Raw genomic sequence first — 21,893 nt, forward strand, 5'->3', positions numbered from 1 at the left:
TGCAAGGAAGGGGAGGGTTTGAGGCATCTCGAATATCTCTTACATCAAGTGCCGACAAGAGGCACTGCTCTGGTTGCCAGGCAAGTGCAGGAGGTCAAAATCCTAGTACTGAGGTCAGGCATAGCCAATCCCCCAAAAAACCTGCTTCCTGCATGCACAGAAGGACACTGCAGCAATGGGGGAAAGAATTCACTTCCATCTCCCATGATTTCATGTGTAATGATTGTGCTCTGCAAGTACTGCCAAACAAATTGTTAGAACTGTCAGTAATATTTTGATGGTAGGTATCACCCCAGGGGTGTAGCTATAATTGATTGGATGGATTCATAGAACCTTTCCCCCCCCCAGCTCCTGAGGGGCCCCCAGCTCCCTCCCTCCCTATTTTCTTCATTATCTCCCTCACTCCGAGGGGCTGCTAGAGAGAGGGGCAAACATGGGCCCCCTCTGCCCTAGCTATGCCCCTGCATCACCCTCAAATATCATCTCCAGGTCCCCCTCTAAAACACTCACAAAAATCCCTCTCCCTAAAAATGTGATTAGCACCATTAGATAGGATACTGCCCGTCATCAATTCAGGGGTCTGAGAGGAGGAGGAAGGTCTTCAAATGAAGCATGAACTTGGATATTGACCAGTAGTTGCTTGTTTGAATCAGCAAAGATTTCCACACTGGTGGTGTATTACCATTTATCTTTGCAAGTGTGGATCCTTTTGCTTGGAATTCATCCCCCCCACACACACACACTAAATCTTCATGAATTAAGATGTTGAAATGAACAATTGGACCAAGTTCCCTTTGAGGAGATGAGATTAATCATGGTTAGACTCTGGATTGGAAGTACTATTGAAGAAGGTAATAATACAGCTGAGTCTCTTAATCATTACACTGGTCTAGTTCTTGCATTACACTTCCTCCCCCAGCACCAGGTGAATGGGGGCAAGGAGAAGGAGAAGGTGTCACCAATGCATGTTGCCAAGTATCCTCCTATATGCTGGAATCAGCCCCAACACAGAAAAATTGCTGTTAAAACAATTGGGTGAGGGGCATTCTGCAAGAGCTGTGTGACTGAAACATCTGAAAGGAACAGGACGCAAAAGAAACTGTTCTGGCACAATCACATATAGCAGCTCTTGATGAAAAATCAAGTATCACATGAGTAGGAAAAAATGCCTATGCCTGTCGGTTTTCACACAGCTAGCATAACATATAATGTGACCCTCAGACGTTAGTCTAAAAGCAGATTTTAAGGACACTGAACATTATTAAAAGTTGGAAACGTTGCAACACTTGCATTATATTTTATATTTAATATAATACTTCATAGTACAGTACCTTCATGCCATATGAATACCCACAGTATTAGAATTTCATAATGAAAATTATTTATTTTGCAACATAAAAACTTACCTCACTTTAAGATATTATATATCTGTGTCACTGTCACAGTCCTTTGTGACTTTGTATCACTGTCTGTTGGGAATCACTTTTCTTCCTTGTTGTTATTGTGATGCCTAGAAAATGAACCATAAGACACCTTAGCCTGGCTGACTTTGTGATTGTAATCCACTGTGAATTTTTCCAGTGTTCAGTGACCCTCAGTTTTCCCCTTTGCCAGTGCAGTAGGTGAGGAGTAGTACGCAGAGTTATCAAAAATGTGTAATAATACCTCTTGGTTCAAAGACGTTTACTGATATGTCTGTGCTTCTGAGCAAGTGTTTATAAGTTTTCTTCCTAACAATTCCCAATTCATTCCACCCAACTGTTGCTTTAGGCCTAGTTCTAGCAAACAGTGAAACCCTATTCAGATATTACATTGTGGATGCATATACATGCATGCCGCTCGGACTAGCTCACTGAGCAGCAGGGCATTTTCCCGGTGCACCCTTGCCTGGTGTGCCCTGCTGTGTTAGCTGGGCTCTCCCCGCTCCAGCTGCCCAGCTCCCCTTTCCCCCTCTCCCTGTCCGGAGAGCCCCACCTCCTCTCCTTCCGATTGGTCATGAGAAGTAGGCTCAGACTGCCCTTAGGGCAACAGGGCATATTCCTGGTGCGCCCCACTGCTTTTCACTGCTCTTCAGTGTTCTTGCTACTGGCTGTTTTGTTAGTCAGGACTGGGATACATTCAAAAGCTGGCCTGGAGCAAGGAATTGATTAACCAAAAACACCACATTGGCCGTGCATGAATAACTGTACATGTGTGCATATTTGTATATTTATACACTGAACACTAATGATATGTTCACTGAAAATAATGTGTGAATAGGATTTAGGTGAACTGGGTGAAAGTTGTTTTTTAATTGTGATTGATTGATTGATTAAGTGCCATTAAGTTGGTATCAACTCTTAGCGACTACATAGATATATTCTCTCCAGGATCATCTGTCTTCAACTTGGCCTTTAAGGTATCTCAGTGGTGCATTCATTGCTGTTGTAATTGAGTCCATCTACCTTTCTGCTGGTCGTCCTCTTCTTCTATTTCCTTCAACTTTCCCCAGCATTAAGGACTTCTCAAGGGAGCTGGATCTTCGCATAATGTGTCCAAAGTATGATAGTTTGTGCCTGGTCATTTGAGCCTCGAGTGAAAATTCAGGATTGATTTCATCTATGATCCATTTGTTTGTTTTCCTGGCTGTCCATAATATCCTCAAAAGTCTTCTCCAGCACCAAAGTTCAAAAGCATCAATGCTTTTTCTATCTTGCTTCTTCAAGTCCAGCTTTCACATCCATAGAGTGTCACGGGGAAAACCATTATGACTGTAGCATTTCACATTTTAGGTGCCAACTCAGTGATTTGTAAATGTTCAGCTCCCCCACCCCCCGCCCACACACACAATTCAGACGGGGATGCACTAACAGTGCAGTTTCTCAGGACTTCCTCCGAAGATGGCCTGACACCCTCTCAGTTGTCCCTCTATTTGTGTCCCTTTTTGTCTTGGTGTGTCCCTTGTTCATCCAAATAGCTCCTATATAAGTGCTCCAAATACTTACATTGACATTTGGATTAACAACCCTGCACACAATAAAGGGATATGTGGGACATCCATGGACAACATCCCAGTGGGCATGCTCTTGGCACATCTCCTTCTTTGTCACATGCAGGGCTTTATCTGGCCCTTTTACTATCTTTCTGTGTGCTCCTCCTTTCATCCCCTTCTGATCTTTGCAGACTTGAACTGGTTGTCACAGTACAGAGAGTGGCATGTAAAATGATAAAATGATGTAAAATGATAGTGGCACATAAAATGTTGTTGATAAAATGTCACTAAAATGGTCAAGATCATTTTAGTGTTCCATTCACATTGCATTTAAGGAACTGAGTTTGTAGGGATTTGTATCATTCTTAGTGATGAATTTGGATTTTTTCTGAACCATATATAAAGGGTTTGATGATAGAGTATACTAAAATGTTCTTGGGCAGTGTTTGCAGGAAGCATCTCTTCAAATTGATAGGGCAGCGATATCTATTTAGATAGCACCATTCTATCAAAATCTTCCTTCCGGGTTATGGTTTTGGTTTCTGCTCTGCAGTGTTATTTTATGGAGATACAATATTACAGAGAATGATAGATTTTTTACCAAAGATCAACTAAATTTGATGCCATCAGATGTTGTAGAGTGAAGAAGCCATAGGAATTTATTTAATAAAGGAATAAGCCTTATCTTGAGCATACCTTCCCCTGTGATCTAAAGGCTTTTGAAGAGCTTGTACATATTACCCAGTACCCACTTTTATAAGACAGGGAACAACATATCTCAAAGAATTATATGAGGACATTGGCCAATGATGTAGTGACGTATTTGCAGTGTGGACAAGATAAATACGTAACTGCAAAGACAGCTCGTTGTCTGTCTTCAGTGATCAATAGAGGAAGCTGACTGAAAGAAATGATGGAAATTGTTGGGGAGATTCTGAAATTTAAGCTGTAGATGCTTCTTAATTTTTATTTGGGTCTATGTGACATTTCTTGTATACTGTGTTGTGAAGTTTGTTTTTATTTGAGTTTATTGCAGTGTTTTATTATTTTGCTCTAGTCAGATGGCTAAATGCAAATAAAATCTAATACATTCTTATACATTTCTGAGGCTTCTCTATATCCTCAGAAATATATACAGTGACTCTGAGTTTCTGTGGGATCTCAACGTTCCTTGTTATTATGGTTCTTGTCTCTTCCCTCCTTCCTGCTATTAGTCAGCAGCCATACCCTGTTCAAAGGAAATATAGGAATGCTGGGATTTGTAGTTCTTGACAGAGTATACTATTAAAATCTAATGAATAGCAAACTTCTCTCTCAGACTTCAAGTCCTAGAGTTTCCTGCATAGATGCCCTCTCCATCTTCTGTAGAAGGACCTAGAAAAACAATTCACTGTTTAAAATGTAGCTTGTTCTGTTCTAGCACTGTGTCTGTGTCTGTTTCTATGTTTCAGTCAAATCTTACGGAATCTGAACACCCAGATTCCGTAAGATTTTACGGGGAGAGGAAAGAGAATGCTCAGCATGATTTGACATATATTCTCTTCAAAGATACTAATTCTGCATTATCCTGATTTAAATATGATGATGATGATGATGATGATGATGATGATGATGATGATGAATATTTATATACTGCTTTTCAACCCCCAAAAAAGTTCTCAAAGCAGTTTACACAAAAAAGAAATGAAAAGGTTCCCTGTCCCAAAAGGGCTCACAGTCTAAAAAGAAATGTAAGGTAGACACCAGCAATCAGCACTGCAAAGGTGCCATGCGTGGGCTGGATAGGTTAGGGCCGGTTGCTCTCCCCCTGCTACATACAAGAGAGCCACCACTTTAAAAGGTGCCTCTTTGCTGAGTGAGCAGAATGGCTATATATTATATTATTATTTAAAAAATATTTATATTAAAAGTTCACAAAGAGTTTTACATTGCAAATGGGATAAGAGAATTGTTACACACACACAGGGAGAGAGGGAGGGAGGGAGAGAGGGAGGGAGGGAGGGAGGGAGCAGCAATAGCTACTGGACAGATATTATGCTGGGCTGAGTCCAATCCACAAAGATAGGGGGTCTGGTTCGGGGCACTATAGCTTGGAGAGAGGCTATGTTCACCCAGCAACTCCTATATCTATATGCAAATCCATTTGTTTTTAACTTTGTGTAGTGGTTGTGATGATACGATGACAATGGCAGCATGGGGAGGAAGATAACTTTCCCAGACTCCAACCTGCTTGTGTGCATGCATGATGGCTTTTCAGAGGCATATCTAGGGAAAATAGCACCTAGGGCAAGCACTGAAATTGCGCCCCCTGTCCAAACATCCGACACCCATCTTTCCGATAACTTTACCATAATATCAGCTCAAAAATACAAGTCAAGCTCGTTAATCTTTTAATATTTCAAAAACAATTTTGCTGTGGATGTAGCCAGACCAAAAGGTGCTGGAAAACCACAAATTTCAGTATGCTGGGGATCATGAAATACCCAAATACTATGTGGAGGTGTACTTGGAAAACTAATGTCTAATTCTCCACTATGCATTGTAGCATCACTATTACATAAGTTTTAAAAATAAATGGAGAATTTGACTTTTCCCTATTTACTCTGAAAATAATTAAAGGATATGCAGAGTAAACTGTGTCACTGCTTGGAATATATTCTAGTATTTCAGAAAGACAGTTAAAATGTGAGAAAGAGAGCAAGAAAATCCCAGTGGGCCTTTATACTAAGGACTTCACACTGATTCAAAGACAAACTCACCATTAATAGCCATATTATTAAGACATCACATTTAACTCACTTATCACAAGAAGCAAAGTAAGAGCAAATGAATACAATCCTAGCTCATAAGCTTCAGCTCAGTATTCACAAGCCCAGATTCTCTGTACATAGTGCCAAACTGAATATGTGTACAGTGACTTATATTATATTAAATTTAAAAAAATACCTGTAGCCCCTTCGGGGGCTTCCTAAAGGCTGTGGGGTGGGTCTGCAATGTTCCCCCTCCCCTCGTTGGTCTCTAGGGCTTTGCAGGGACCATTTGAGCATGTGTGGTGGCCATTTATTTTTTTAAAAAAAATTTAATGGCCACTGAAAACAAAATGGCTGCCATGCATGCTCAAATGGCCTCTGCGAGGCCTGGCATGGCCTAGGGCCTCACAGAGGCCATTTGAACATGCACAGTGGCCATTTTGTCTTCTGTGGCCATTTTTTTTTTAAAAAAAATTTTTTTTAAATGGCGCCCCCCTTCAAGTGGTGCCCGGGGCACGTGCCCTGCCTGCCCTACCCTAGATACGTCCCTGTGGCTTTTGATATTTGGTCACGTTGCCTTTCCAGTGTGGTGTGCCTTCCTGAACAAACTGTTCACACATCAGAAGGATCAGCCTTCATCAAATAATGGAGATGCATTGTCTTCTCTCCATGTAGATGGCACAGAGATAAATCACCTTCATGGCAACAACCTGAGGAATGAGTGGGGGAATCACAGCTTTCACACTCACCCTCAAGGCAGTCACCTCATTGTGGGATTGGCAAGAGAGCGAAAGGACCCTCCCACTTCACCTGCTTGCCTCTACTGTCTTCACCACTGGAACCACTCAGCAAAGAGCTGCTCTGAGATAGTCATCCTAGTCTCCTTTCCCTTTTTCCCCTCTTCATGCACTAGACAACTACAAAAAAAATGGAAGGGTGCAGAAAGGGAAATGAAGAAAAAGCCGTAAATTACGGGAGAGCATGTAGAACTTCTATAGAGCATCTCTAGTATTCTAGTATAGATTGTCTCCAAGACTATACTGTCCTTTCCTCAATTCCTCTTCTGCTGCCTCCCCTTTTCATTAGCAGTCCAGTGGTGCATGGAAGAGAGGCAGAGGAAGGCATGCACAATGCATAGTAGTTATCACTGTTACAAAGGAAGATGAGGAAGAGGTGCACGCACGCACACATTCGCAAAGGAGTGGTGGCAACAATTTGGTGTGAGAGGAGGGTATGCAAAATGAGACAGCATTTGGCATCCTGTCTCAGGGGCATGAGGACTAGGTCAGCCACTGCTCACCCTGCAATGATGAGGGAAGTATAGTTGGGTGAAAAACCAACAGAGGCTAGAGCCTGCCATCCTTGGCATCCTGCCACTCCCAATGTCATCTGAGTTCTGCTGCCACTCCCACAGGTCAAGTCATACTACAGGAAGAGGAATGCCTCTTTCTTCCAGGATTGCAGGGACCCCTAAAGTAGCCCACTCACCTTCATTAGGAAGTAAAAACTGCCAAAGGCCACCCAGTCCAGCATCCAGCCTCCAAAAGTACCCAACTTCCTCTAACCAATAGGGCAGAAAGGCAAGAGCCCCCCTCCTTACTCTCTGTCCCCAGCATCCACTATTCCCCCTCCTACTGCATCTAAACATGGGGGTTTCATTTAGTTACCATGACTAAATAAACAGTAGGTCAGAGGATTGACACCGTGTGGTTATGAAGTCTGGGAGCTGCATGGCAGTGGGAAAGCTGGTAAGCTGTCACCTCTGGTAGTTCAAAAGAGAAATATTTACACAACCCTGTGAAATGTGAGTATAAAGCCTGCAAATGTAGGTCTCATCAAGCCACTTTTATGTTTTTCTGGCCTCTTTATCATGTGTCAACTAGAAATTCATAAAACCAATTTTTGACTGAAGGCTAGCTTTAATTACAATTTCTTTTACAGGTTTCAACAGCTTTTTTCTTTCTCTCTCTCTGTCTCTCTCTCTTTTTGTATCGCAGGAAATGAGAGCAATTCTGTCTCTCCAGCTCAAAAAGAGAAAATGAAAAGGCTGTTAAATGTATAAGTAATTTTAACTGATTCATTGATCTGAATACTTTTTAAAGTAATACTGTAAGTATTTCTGTCATACTTTGAAGTTCAGCTCGGAGCTCGGTTACATCCCTTAGGGTTCCTTTACAGCCATTAAGAACATGTACCTTTTATCTGGTGCCTTCAATTAATTGAATTTCAGAAATATTCCAAGATGTTTTTTTAGAAAATCATTTCACTCCTGGAGGACATTCCTCTGTGATTTATTGTTACAATAATTAAAAATACTCAGTATTACAGTGGTCACTGTTGAAACTCCTGTCTGCCTCTGGCTATATTTTGGTTTAACTTAAAACATATATAGGTAATGTGAAAGACTTGTCAAGCCAAGCAAAATTGTCTCGTTTTCTTTCTTTTTTCAAAATTCTGTCACAGCTTTAGGATGAAGCCCAGCAATATTTACATGACAGTGATAAGCAAACACAATTAGACTCCATACCAAAAACATTTAAGTAACAAATTATTGTTACTGTGAATTGTGCTTCATTCCCTCCCTCTCTGTTGTGTGTAGCTGTGTGTTTATAACCAGACTTTTCTTTTCTTTTCTTGGTTTTGCACATTCTACTTCTGCAGCAAGGATAGTTGGGAGTATTCACAAAAAGGCTTTTTAATATGCTAATTAGAATCATTAGCAGACAGTTTTGTTCAAGCAGTTCCTAACAGGAAAATGTAAATGTTACATTAATTATTGTATTATGGGGTAATTGTCACTGCCCTGTTAAATCCCACACGTTATTAATTCTACTGGAATATAATAAACTTGGGTCAGGATCATGATCCCCTATCTTCTCTTTTACAGATATTCTTATGGAGAGCTGACCTTCTTTATGCTGGATCTTAGCCACTTCACACATTATAATTTTTAGTTGTTAACCTAAGATGTTCTAAGTGAATAACAATGTTCTACACACACACACACAGAGAGAGAGAGAGAGAGAGAGAGAGAGAGAGAGAGAGAGAGAGAGAGAGAGCTATCCATTTGCACTCAGTAGCAATTTTTTGTAGATGGCCCTTAGATTATTATTATTTCCACAGTCCTACATATGGAAGGTCTTCATCATAGTAGGTGAGTTTCATTCTGGTCATACTCAAGGAGGTTAGGCAAACACCCATTGCCTGGTAGAAGAGTGAATACATAGAGCAGAAGCAGTAGGGGTGTGCACAAAACCGGGTAGGGTGGTTTGATCCAAATTTGAATTGAACTGCCGGTCCACGAGTCAGTTCTGTTGAACTGGCTGGCAGTTCAGTCCATTCAGTTGAACCAGTTCAACCCGGTTCAAGGACTGTGCTTGTGAAGGGGAATCCAGGGAGGATTCCCCTTTACAAGCAAAGGGGTGAGGGAATCCTTTAAAAGTCTTCTAAGGGTGACCAGGATGGGTGGCAGTGAGAGAGCACCTTACTAGCTTTGGTGGCAGCATGGCAACAGATCCTCTAAACCCTACCAGTGCTCCCGGCCAGTACTCCCGGCTTAAAGGAGTTGCTCTTGCCACTGAAATTAGTAAGGTGCCCTCTCACCTGCCCCCCAGCCACCCTTAAGAAGACTTTTAAAGGATTCCCTCACCCTTTTGCTTGTAAAGGGGAATCCTCACCAGATTTCTCTTTATAAGCATAGCCCTTACATTGGTTGAACTAGTCCATATCAAACTGGGCCTGGTCCAGTTTGAACTCAGACCAGCTGCCTTTTTTTTTTAGGCCAGTCCAATTCAAGTTCATACTGGTTGAACCAGGCCAGTTTGAATCAAACCCAGTTCTATTTGACTGGTTCTGCACACCTCTAAGCAGCAGTAACAGCATAGGAGCATCAGTCACATCTGAGGCCTGAGGAGTGGACATTTTACAGCAACACCTTACAGAACTTTCACTTTAGTATGTATTACGTATTAACTTTCCCTTGTCAGCCATTTTGGAGATCTTATATCCGTTACTTATATCAATATAATTCAAATATTTGAATTAGTATTTCAAATACATACAGAGAGGCTATTCTCACGACGGGGGGGAACTGGGCTAAAGGAGCCCAGCCTGCTTTTCCCCCATTGTGAGAACCACCGGGCTCGCGGGTGAGCCTGGTGGCTCTCTGGCAGCTAGCCTGCCAAAGTAGGTTACAAAGAGAGAGGTCCGCTAACCTGGGTTTTCTGATCATGTGCCACCACGGTGACACACGAGGAGAACCCCTCCGGGAGGCTCCCCAGGATGCCCTGTGCACATGAGCGGGGCATCCTATGACTTCCAGGGGCTGGGAAGCCCCTGATCCCCGCTGCCCCCACCGGCTCTGTGATGGAGCCAGTAATCATGTGGGTGGCCAATTGCCCGCCCAGGGATGGTTCGGTGATCATCTGCAGGGAGAGGTAAGTTAACTCACTCTCCCTGCAGACCCACAAGAAGCTCTTCTCACCAATCATGAGAAGAGCTTCATAATGTGCCTGCATAAGGTTCATCCCCGCCACCATCTTCACCTAAAAAATCTCTGCTGGAACGTGCTGGGACCCTGCTAGAGACCCTAAGAGCAACTGTCACTTCAGGTGCACAATATTGAACTAGATGGACCAATGGACGACAGGGAATGCTGAGATGATTTAACTCCTCACAATTCCTCAGAAGCAAAAGGGCTTCTCATGTATTTTGCAGATCCTTTCCCTTTTTCTGTTTAATATTTCGTCTTTCCCAATGACCAGGAGCAGCAAAATAAATTATACAAAATAATAAAAACTGGAGAATGAAACATGCATAAGATAAACTATGCAAATTTATTTAATTTATATAATGTGTACCATTGTGCAGAATTTACCTTTTCTGGGAGCAAAAATTCGGTTACCATGGTGCAAAATTTGTAAGCATGGGATACAAACACCCCTGACTTTAGAACAGGCCAATAAACTGTACCAACACGAGCCATCAATACCAGATGTGACACTTCAGAACTCATTAGATACAATCTTGATTTAAAACAAACTTCTTCCATTTCAAAACGGTCAAATTTTAAACTTAAATGTATCTGTATTGTTGTGCCAATATTAAAACATTGGGGGGTGGTTAGGGGGGCTCTAGTGCTGACATTTGCTGGGGACAGGAGTGGGGGAACCAAAAGTATATATGTGAGGTGTTTGAAAGATTTTACTTGATACTGTTAGCTGACATGGCCATTTTATATAAAATGGAAAGGCATGGTACAAATATCTATCTATCTTTATTGGTAAGTCAACCTAGTAGTAGTAGTATGTTTATTGCGGTCACAGACCTGTAAGTCAATCTAGAGACAGATAGATATTTGTACCATGCCTTTCCATTTTATATAAAATGCCCATGTCAGCTAACAGTATCAAGTAAAATCTTCCAAACTGAATTTTTGCTCCCAGAAAAGGTAAATTCAGGTTCATTGATTTCACTGAACAAACTAATTATATTATTAGTATATTGTGTAAAATAATGTAGGGGAAAACACTAGAAATTCCGGTCCAGTAAGGCTTAATATACATCTTCAGGCATGCCAAATATACCAGGCATATCCGAGTACATGTGAATAACAAATCAAAGGACAGTCCTAACTATCATGTGCCATAGATGAAGCTTGAAAGACTCTGATATGCACAGAGATGTACATATCAGTGGGTGTTTAACAACTATAAACACAGAAGTATATCTCCATGGCTTTATCACATTTGCCTTATATGTCACACTTCTTTTCCAGCTAGTCCCCGTGATAATAAGCATAATATAGCTGTGAGTACTGAGGATGCAAGATTCAATAGATCAGGGGTTCCCAACTTTGAATCCCCAGATATTGTAGGACTACAAGTTCCATCATTCCCAGCCACAATAATAAAGTACCACTGTGGCCAGGGATGATGGGACTTGTAGTCCAACAACATCTAGGGATCCAAGGTTGAGAACACCTGTGGTATTTATTTATTTATTTATTTATTTATTTATTTATTTATTTAACTTTTATACTGCCCAGATGTTCATCTCTGGGTGGTTAACATAAAAACAGTTAAAACACATATAAAAGTTAAAACAATGCAACCATCTAAAAACAGCCATAAAATTAAAAACAGACAATTTTTAAAAGCTGGGAAAGCTTGGGTGAAAAGATGGATTTTCAGGTGTTTTTAAAAAATTGCCAGAGATGGGGAGGATCTTATCTCAGCAGGGAGTGCATTCCACAATCTCGGGTTAGGGTTAGGGTGTTTGGTTTTGGATGAGACTGGTATGCTTACAGGTGTATACTAAGCCTGACTGTAGTTTTCAAGCTTCCTACCTTCAGAGAGCCCTCTCACAGTGATTTGACCCAGAAGGGTTGAAGATTCTAGGGTACACAGTCACTTCACATGAAATATGTCATAGTATCCTGAATGAACTGAGTGTACATCCTAAAATACACCAAATATTCTCCTGTAGATGCACACTGAAGAGGAAAATCTGTATCATTGAGCAAGATGCCTTCCCTGGAAGCTTATCTGCCCTAACTGATCTTCTCATTGAGAAATTCAAGGAGATTTTTAAAAATAAAAAATAAAAACAGGGCTCCCCCTTGGATACAGTTTGAAATTTTAGTGATTGTTCTAAAAGCAAAAATGATCCTTATTTTGATATAAACTGAATTTCTATAACCATGATCCAGGATTTACATATGAAGCTGCCTTATCCCAAGTCAGGACCTTGGTCCACTTATATCAGTGTTCTTCACTGTAAGGCTTGGAGCCAGTGGCTGCCCCCATCAATCCTAAGTGTGGCTCCCTGACTAATTACACAGGCACAGGAGTGCTTATGTATTAGGGGTGGAGAAGTAAAAGAGTATTCTGTCATATTATTTCAGCCAACATCCCACACACACTCTCTGTAGCTTCTCAAAGCTTTCCTTTTGCACTATGTATGATGGAAGGGGCATTACCACACTCAGAATTGCCTGCTCAATAAGTGTGTCAGTTTTGTAGTGAATCTGTGGGGAAATGACTAATTTATGAGGAGCAAAGATTGCACCTAATGGCACAGCGAGGATGTAACTTGCCTAGGGAGCAAGAGGTTGCTGGTTCGAATCCCCACTGGTATGTTTCTGAGACAGAGTCAGACCATTGGTCTATCTAGCTCAGTATTGTCTTCACAGACTGGCAGTGGCTTCTCCAAGATTGCAGGCAGGAATCTCTCTCAGCCCTATATGGCTCTAATTTTGTTAGGAAGTGTGTTCCAAAGTCCTGGGGCAACCCTAGAAAAGGTCAGTTTTGAGTCTCCATTAATCGAGCCGGTGGCAACCACAACGGAACCTCCCCAGATTATCTGAATAGATAGTGGAGTTCATGAAGAAGGTATTCTGCAATGTGAGGTATGTATTCCATGGCTGCAGCTTGTCACACCAGAGAGGAAGGAGATGCTCACCAACGCAGGTCCTTGCTTGGGGAAAGCATCTCTTCTTTCATGTTGTCTTTGAGCTCCTCTCACCTCTGTGCAGTAGATGTGGAATAGGGTTATGGTTTTGAGCTCTATTTATAATATTTGCTTATAAAACAGAGAGGTCTAGTTAGCTCTTGTGAGCTCTCTCTCCCTTTGTGACCTCAAACAGTTGGGATGGGGTTTCTCATTTTGTCTGCTGTGGACAAATTTGTACCAAATGGATTATGGGTGTGGTTGAAACCAGACAAGAGCTCTGCCTTTTGCCTTGAGCTTGTTAAGTATTCATAATAGTATTTCAAACTTGCTAGCAGACTGTTCTGAGTCGATCTTAGCATTGCTTAGTGTACGGATTGTGGTACAAGTTTGACAACAAGCCTGTGAGGTAGATTAGACCAAGGCTGCATGATCCCAGCTGCTGGACAACAACTCCCATCATTCCCAGCCACAGTGGCCAATAGTCAGGGGTGATAGGTGGTACAGTCCGGCAGTGGTGGGCGGTACAGTCCAGGGATGATAGGCAGTACAGTCCAGTGGTCCCATTCACTTGGAATACTGCATACAATTCTGGTCACCACCTCTAAAAAAGGACATTGTAGTACTGGAAAAAGTGCAGAAGAGGGCAACCAAGATGATCAGGGGCCGAGAGCACCTTTCTTATGAGGCAAGGCTACAACACCTGGGGCTTTTTACTTTAGAAAAAAGAAAACTGCAGGGAGACATGATAGAGGTCTATAAAATCATGCATGGTGTGCAGAAAGTGGATAGAGAGAAATTCTTCTCCCTCTCACATAACACTAGAAGCAGGGGTCATCCCATGAAATTGATTGCCAGGAAATCTAGGACCAAAAAACAGAAGTACTTTTTCACATCACATATAATCAACTTGTGGAATTCTCTGCCACAAGATGTGGTGACAGCCAACAACCTGGATGGCTTTAAGAAGAGTTTGGATAACTTCCTGGAGGAGAGGTCTATCAACGACTACTAGTCTGAGGGCTAGATGCCACCTCCAGCTTCAGAGGCAGGATGCCTCTGAATACCAGTTGTAGGGGAACAGCAACAGGAGAGAGGGCATGGCCTCAACTCCTGCCCGTAGACACCCAGTGGCATCTGGTGGGCCACTGTGTGAAACAGGATGCTGGACTAGATGGGCCATGGGCATGATCCAGCAGGGCTGCTCTTATGTATTCTCTTAAATATCTTGGACCCTAGCCATTCAGAACTTTATAGGTAATAATCAGCACTTTGTATTTTGCCTGGAAACTTATTGGCAGCTAGTGTAGTTATTTTTAAATAGGTATAATATGATCTCTTTGGCTAACCTTGGAGAGCAACCTGGTTGCTGCATTCTGTACCAACCACAGTCACTGTGACATTTAGGCATGGACCATGGGGTGGGAGTCTGTGGCCTCATGGCTCCTGCCCCCCCCCCCCCGAGTCCCAATGCCCTGCTGCTATTTCCCCTTCACCGTCACCACTTCATTTATTTCTTTATTTATGCCAGCACCGCTGCTGCCCGGCCCACACTGCTATATCCCCTTCCCTACTGCTGCTCACCTGTTTCACTTCACTCACTGCCCCCACAGCAGTAGCAGCGGGCACAGGCAGGCTACCTCGGCCTGCATACTGGCCTTCTCTGTCTGCATGCGTGTGTAGTAGGAGTTATAGAGTGTCGCCTCCCAAGACAGCTGCAATGCCTGCAGGTATAAATAAAGAAATAAAGGGGGGGCTCACAGCGGGGGGGGCCCTCCAAAGCCCTTCATCCTAACCTTAGGGTTAGGATGCCAAAAATACCTAGGTGTGCCCCTGGCGGCAGTTTCTGGACTATGTACAAGGCAGCCAAATTCAGAGCACATTGCAGTAATCAAGTCTAGATGTTACCAGAATATGCACCACTGTTTTAAGATAATGTATCTCCAGAAATGGACGTAGCTGGCATATCAGCTGAAGCTGATAGAAAGCCCTCCTGGCCACTGCCTCAACCTGAGAGACCAGGGAGAGGTTTGTGTCCAGAAGAAATCAAATGTGAAATTGCCAACCTCCTCACAAAAATGTATAATCTACAATCCGGCTCTGTACAGGATAAATGGAAAGTAGCCAATGTAACACAGATTTTCAAAAACAGATGCAGAAAATTACAAGCCAGTTAGCTCAAATTGATGGAAAGCATTGTCAGGGATAAAACTGTAAAGCACATAGAAGAACAGGCCCTGCTGGGAGTGAACCAGCATGGATTCTGCAAAGGTAAATCTTGCTTCACCAAACAACTTTTGGAGTGATTTGAGAGTGTCAACAGATGTGTAGATAAAGGTGATACAGTTTACATAGTATACCTGGACTTCCAAAAAGCTTTCAACAAAGCTCCTCACCAAAGACTCTTGAAAAAATTTAGCAGTCATAGGATAAGGGGACAAGTTCATGTATGGATTGGTAACTGGTTGAAGGACAGGAAACAGAGGGTAGGTGTAAACAGACAGTTCTCTAAATGGAGTGAAGTAAGAAGTGGGGGACACCTTTCATGGCACAGCAGGGAAATGCTTGACTAACAAGCAGAAGGTTGCCAGTTCGAATCCCCACTGCTACTATATCAGGCAGCAGCGATATAAGAAGATACTGAAAGGCATCATCTCATACTGCGCAGAAGAAGGCAATGGTAAACCCCTCCTGTAGTCTACCAAAAGAAAACCACAGGGCTCTATGGGTGCCAGGAGTCAAAATAGACTTGACAGCACACTTTACCTTTAAGAAGTGGGGTCCCTCAGGGATCTGTACTGGAACCAGTGCTCTTTAACTTGTTCATAAATGATCTAGAAGTTGGGGTAAGCAGAGAGGTGGCCAAATTTGCAGATGACACCAAACTATTTAGGGTAGTGAAATCCAAAACAGATTGTGAGGAACCTCAAAAGGATCTCTCCAAACAAGAGGAGTGGGCAACAAAATGGCAAATGCAGTTCAATGTAAGTAAGTGATGCTTATTGGGGCAAAAACAACAACAGCCAACTTCACATATACACTGATGGGATCTGAACTGTCAGTGACTGACCACCGGAGGGATCTTGGGGTCATGATGGATAGCTCATTGAAAGCATTGACCCAATGTGCGGCAGCTGTGAAAAAGGCCAATTCCATGCTAGGGATCATTAGAAAAGGGTATTAAAATATAACTGCTAATATTATAATGCCCTTTTACAAAACTATGGTGCGGCCACACTAGTACTGTGTACAGTTCTGGTCATACCTTAAGAAGGACATTGTAGAACTGGGAAAAGTGCAGAAGGTGGCAACCAAGAGGGTCAGAGGCCTTGAGCACTTTCCTTATGAAGCAAGGCTGCAGCACCTGGGGCTTTTTACTGTAGAAAAAAAGACGTCTGAAGGGAGACAGAATAGAGGTCTATAAAATCATGCATGGTGTGGAGAAAATTGATAGAGAGAAATTTTTCTCCCTCTTGCATAACACTAGAATCAGGGGTCATCCCATGAAACTGATTGCCAAGAAATTAATGACCAACAAAAGGAAGTACTTTTTCACACAATGCATAATCAACTTATGGAATTCTCTGCCACAAGATGTGGTGACAGCCAACAACCTGGATGGCTTTAAGCGCCAGCGTGGTATAGTGGTTAGAGTGCTGGACTAGGACCGGGGAGACCCGAGTCCAAATCCCCATTCAGCCCTGAAAGCCAGTTTGAAATGGATCCAGATAATCTGCTTCTTCCAAGACTGCCTGAAGCTGAGAGACCACCACCCTCTCAATCACCTTGCCCAAACATGGGAGGCTAGAGACAGCCCTAATTCTGAGTGATCCAATGCAGGTTTCTTCAACAATGGTCTAATCATTGCTTCCTTAAAACAAGAAGACATCCTGCACTCCCTCAGAGAAGCATTAATGATCTTAACCAGACCCTCTCCAGTGATCAGCTAGATCATATGAGCCATGTAGGAAAGGGATCAAGAGAACAAGTAATAAGGTGAAGTGTCCCAAGTAGCTTGTCCACATCCTCTGGAGTTACAAACTGAAATGGATCCACTGTAACCATGAAATAGGAGCTGCTGGACACCACCATAGTAGACTCTGCAGTAACTGTAGAGTCTAGTTCATCTCAAATACGAGAGGTTTTATTTGCAAATATTGTCCAGTAAACCAAAGGTTTTTACTTTAATTTATTGATTATTCAGCCTGTGTGACACTTTGGCCAAAGCTGAATACTCAGCCTCATTCCCCTGACACCATGTGAAAGTGGCTACTCCCAATGTGCAGTCCTGTGCTTTGCCCAGTGCTTAGAGGAGGGACTCATTTAAAGGGAATGGAGCCCTCCTCTGTAGAGTTGTGCACAAAACTGGTTTTGCCAGTTTGGTTTTTGGCTCCGGAAGAACCAGACTCGGTCTGGATCAACCGCTGAACTGGTTCAAACCAGTTCAGAGCTCTACTGGTAAAAGGGAATCTGGTGAGGATTCCCCTTTACCAGTAAAGGGGCAGGGGAACTTCCCAAAACCTAGGGAGGCTGGTCCAAGGCTGGCCTGAGGCCAGTTCGACCCCAAACCTATCTAGCTGAGTTGGTTCAACATCAAGCCCAGCTCTAACCGAGCCAGCTCACACAGACCTAGTCCTCTGGACCCCTGCACCATCTTGGAAGGCATGCAGAGAGTGCTGGGAAGTGTAGCCCTTCCCAGCACTTTCCCCACAGAACTCTTAAGAGAGGGCTCTCTCTCCCCTAAAGGGCATTCCCAGCACTGGAAAAATGCAGTACTGTGCAGAGATCAGCACCAGAGGCAGATTAACATAGTAGCAAATGTTGCATTTGCTACGGGCCCCACGTTTTCGAGGGCCCCGCATGCCCGGCTTCCAACTGGGAATTAAAGTTAAAACTTTACCTGTTTTATTTGGTCCATGTTAGATAAAATATCCCTTTTGTGCTAAATGTGCCTTTTAAGAGAAGGCCCAGCACAGCATTTGTCCAGTGGCTGTTGCTGGTACCTACCACACTTTTCTTTTTAGAGTGTGAGCCCTTTGAAGACAGAGAATCATCTATCCACTCTTTATTTTTCTATGTAAAGCACCTTGAGAATTTTGATTGAAAAACAGTATATAAATATTCACTGTTGTAGTAAGTGAGTTTGTGGCTTGGTCTCCCATACTCCAAAATATAGCAAATGAAAAAATTGAATTACTTTACTATGCAAGTAAATAATTTATGTTTTAATATTTATGTGCATTTTTTAAAATTCAGGGCCCCTTTATAACATATGCTACAGGCCCCGCACTAGCTTAATCCGGCCCTGATCAGCACAGTGGGAAATGGCTCTAACACTAAAGGGTGGTGTTTTTTTCACGGGGGGGGGGCGCGTGCCAAAGTGGTTGCTACTCTTGCTGACAAGCAGTTTTCCAAGGCTTTAGGCATAGAGGGACTTTCCTTCTCCGAGCAATACTTTAACACACAAGGGATTGAACCAGGGACTTTCTGTATGCAGACTACATGCTCTGCCACTGAGGCATGGCCCCTCCATAAATAAGACTGATGGCAGTGGGATTCGCCATTAGATCCTTTGTTTCTCAAAGCTGTGAGGACAAAACTATACACTACATGCAAACATGCAAACAACTGAAGCCTGGCAACTGTTTCTGAGAATAAAAACCAGCTTCTGAAGGGGGCAATTTGGAACAGGGAAGAAAGGTTGCTTAGCCCTTCCCCCACCCTTTTGCTGCCCCCACCAGAGGAATTATGCAGCCCCTCTCCCCTCCACCACTTCACTGCTTTAAATGGTCCCCTTTCCATACTGCTTTGTAGTGAAAAATGAAGACATCAGGCTAGTATTATATATGCTTGCATGCATGTAGTTCAGCCTAATACCAGTTTGAACTCAGGGATTATATTGGCTGTTCAAATACTTGAGTTTAAGCAGGTTGTGGGCAGATCTCTAGCCTGAAATACAACCTCAACCTTTGACTAGGTGCCTTATTTAAAAATGGAATCCCTGGTATTATTAGGAAAGTTTTAAAACAATACCTCCTTTTAAAATTATGGTTCTAACAATGATTCCACAGTTATGATTCTTCTGATGCTGGTTCTAACCATGAATGGATCTTCTAGAGATTAGCACATCATTCTAGAACCTTTGAGAATTAATCAAATTCATAAGACCAACTCAATCTCCATCATGTTTACTCATAAGTAAATCCTGTTGCTTTCAGTGGAACTTGTTTCCATGTACTTATGCTTAGGATTGCTGTCCAAAATGTATTCCATATTTTTCTTGCATGTAAAAGACACAATTCAAATGGCAAGAACAGGCAGTATTTGGGGTTTAACACCCCCCCCCCAAAAGCTCTACAATTCTGTGCAACTGTGGGTTTGGATAACAGCAGGTCAGTGCCAGGTAAATAGTTAATATTTAAATGCATGCACTGCCATCATTGTTCAAATTAATAACTTTCCTTTCACTCTGAAAGCCCTGAAGGACTCCCTAATGTATTTCAGTCCTTTCAACATCATGTCATGAACTTAGTGTAAGGGAAATAAAAGAAATGTCCCACTTTGCTGGTCCTTGCTCATTAGGATCAATGTTGCTATTTGGAGATGAGCAAGAAACAGTGTACCAAAGCCACAAGGGAACCCAAATACTGGTGGTGAAAACCTGATGCTGACTTCACTCACTCCTCATGCCCTGAGCAAGTTTGGTTTCACTGGACAAATACCCTTACTAGTTCAAGGCTGGGCTGTTTTTGCAACCCCTTCCTCCTCCCCACCTGACAACATGCATAACTTATGAGATCAGTTTCTTTTTCAATACTATACCTTCATCCCTCAGTAGTGAAGACAGAAAGATGATGAGTTAACAGAGCTAGATTTTATTATAGCATTTGAATTCAGCTGTAATTTTTGTTAAGACTGCGTTGTGAATATTCAATATTTTATTTTCAGATTTCAAAGTGAAACTTCAGGATTGGATTCAGTGTTGTCTGGATTGCAAACAAATATAACAAAACTCAGTGCTAGTGCACTTCAGAACCACAATTTTGAGTTTTGGAACATAATCTCTGGTTTCAACCTTTGGAAATTCTATTTCTTTATCGTTTAAGCAAAAAAGAAGCCTCAGCCCTCAGTCTTCCCCCCATCCCACCTGTTATATGGGCATAATATTACTGGCTTTCTTTACAGACCTTTTGTCATGTTCATTGAGATAATGCTACCTGGGCAAAGAGGCATCTTTTAAAAGTGTTGATTCTCTTTATTCAGCAGGGGGAGAACAACTGACCCTATTCACCCCCAGCATATTACCCCTCCAGTGACTCTTGCTGGTTTCTATCTTATGTTGCTGGTGTCTAGCTTATGTTTCTTTTTAGATTGTAAGCCCTTTGAGGACAGGGATCCATCTTTCTTTCTTTCTTTCTTTCTTTCTTTCTTTCTTTCTTTCTTTCTTTATTATTCCTCTGTGTAAACTGCTTTGGAAAATTTTGTTGAAAAGTGGTGTATAAAATATTTGTTGGTGTTGGTGTTGTATATATGCTGCTGTTATTATGAAAAATTTCTTGTCCTTCCACCCACACTTTTCAGACTTCCACTCCCATTCACCATAAGGGAGATGGCACAACATTTAATTTATTTCTGTTTAAATTTTCTTGGCCACCCCTAAGTCTGTAACAAGCCATCCAACAGGTTTACAAGGATTAAATGTTTCATATCCAACCAATAGTTATGTTTGCTAGTGACAATATTGGTTGGACTTACACCCACCCATTTCCTCTTTTTCTTCCACACAATAAGGAAGAAAGGCCACACCTCTGGTTCTTGACCTACTGAAGTCCAAATAAATATATTTAGGGCCACTATGTAAAAGGGTTTTTGTTTTCTTAATCTTCCACTGAGCATAAAGTATACAACACACTAGCAACAACACTAAAGGATGCAGCAGATTGCCTGGAAAACAGTAAATCCCTGTGCAGGTGGTTATCCTGCCCATCCTCCAAGAGCTCAGGGCAACATGCACGAGTCCCCCTTTATCCTCACAACAACCCTGTCAGAGCAGGTCAGGGCAACAGGCAGTGACTGCCAAAGGGTCACTCAATGAGTAGGGATTTTGAACCCAGACCTTCCCAAAGTCCAAAAGTCTGTCACTACAAAACACTAGCTCTCTCAGTGAAGGCTCCAGTCTCAAAAGAGAGGTTGCCGTCCTAAGCGTACCTACTTGGAAGTAAGTGTGATTGAAATAAGTAGGACTTGGTTCCAAAGAAATGGGTGTAAGAGTGCCGTTCATTCAGAGCAGCCGTTCACAGTACATTCACTTTGTACTGTCATTGCTTTCAGTTGAACTCATTCCAACTGGCTTGCTGCTCGTGGCTCTAAGCCTCATTACAGTCCCACTAAAATCAGCCCAAAAGTTTCATTCCTAGCAAGTACTCAGGCCATTTATGCATTCAGCGGAATCATGTGGTAGAGCTTTTTCGGGGCTTCGGGCTGGAAGTCATCATCCAATATTTAAAGGCACCTACGGAGCGGCGGGGGGGGGGAGGAGGGAGAACCTCCCAGCACATAGAAAAATAGCATGTCAGGAACTTCTAGAAGAAGGCTATACTGAAGTCTTCTCCTTGACGTGCTAATTTTGTGTGTGGGGTGAGATTTTGTTGAGGGGGGGCTTATTTTAACATGGTGGACTATTCGAATATATGATCCCCCCACCCCATACACACACCTGTACC

At 42.4% G+C, this 21,893-nt stretch overlaps 1 long non-coding RNA gene across 1 annotated transcript in view; it reads right to left on the minus strand.

Annotated features, from left to right (window-relative positions):
• LOC128324721 (uncharacterized) overlaps positions 1-21,893 on the minus strand; it is a 59,671-nt gene that overhangs the window by 37,147 nt on the left and 631 nt on the right. Inside the window, exon 2 of the long non-coding RNA XR_008307055.1 lies at positions 1,407-1,510. This is a non-coding gene — a long non-coding RNA (uncharacterized LOC128324721). The remainder of the gene's footprint in view (positions 1-1,406; positions 1,511-21,893) is intronic.

Source organism: Hemicordylus capensis, chromosome 4 (genome assembly GCF_027244095.1).
Source record: "Hemicordylus capensis ecotype Gifberg chromosome 4, rHemCap1.1.pri, whole genome shotgun sequence".
Taxonomy (NCBI): domain Eukaryota; kingdom Metazoa; phylum Chordata; class Lepidosauria; order Squamata; family Cordylidae; genus Hemicordylus; species Hemicordylus capensis.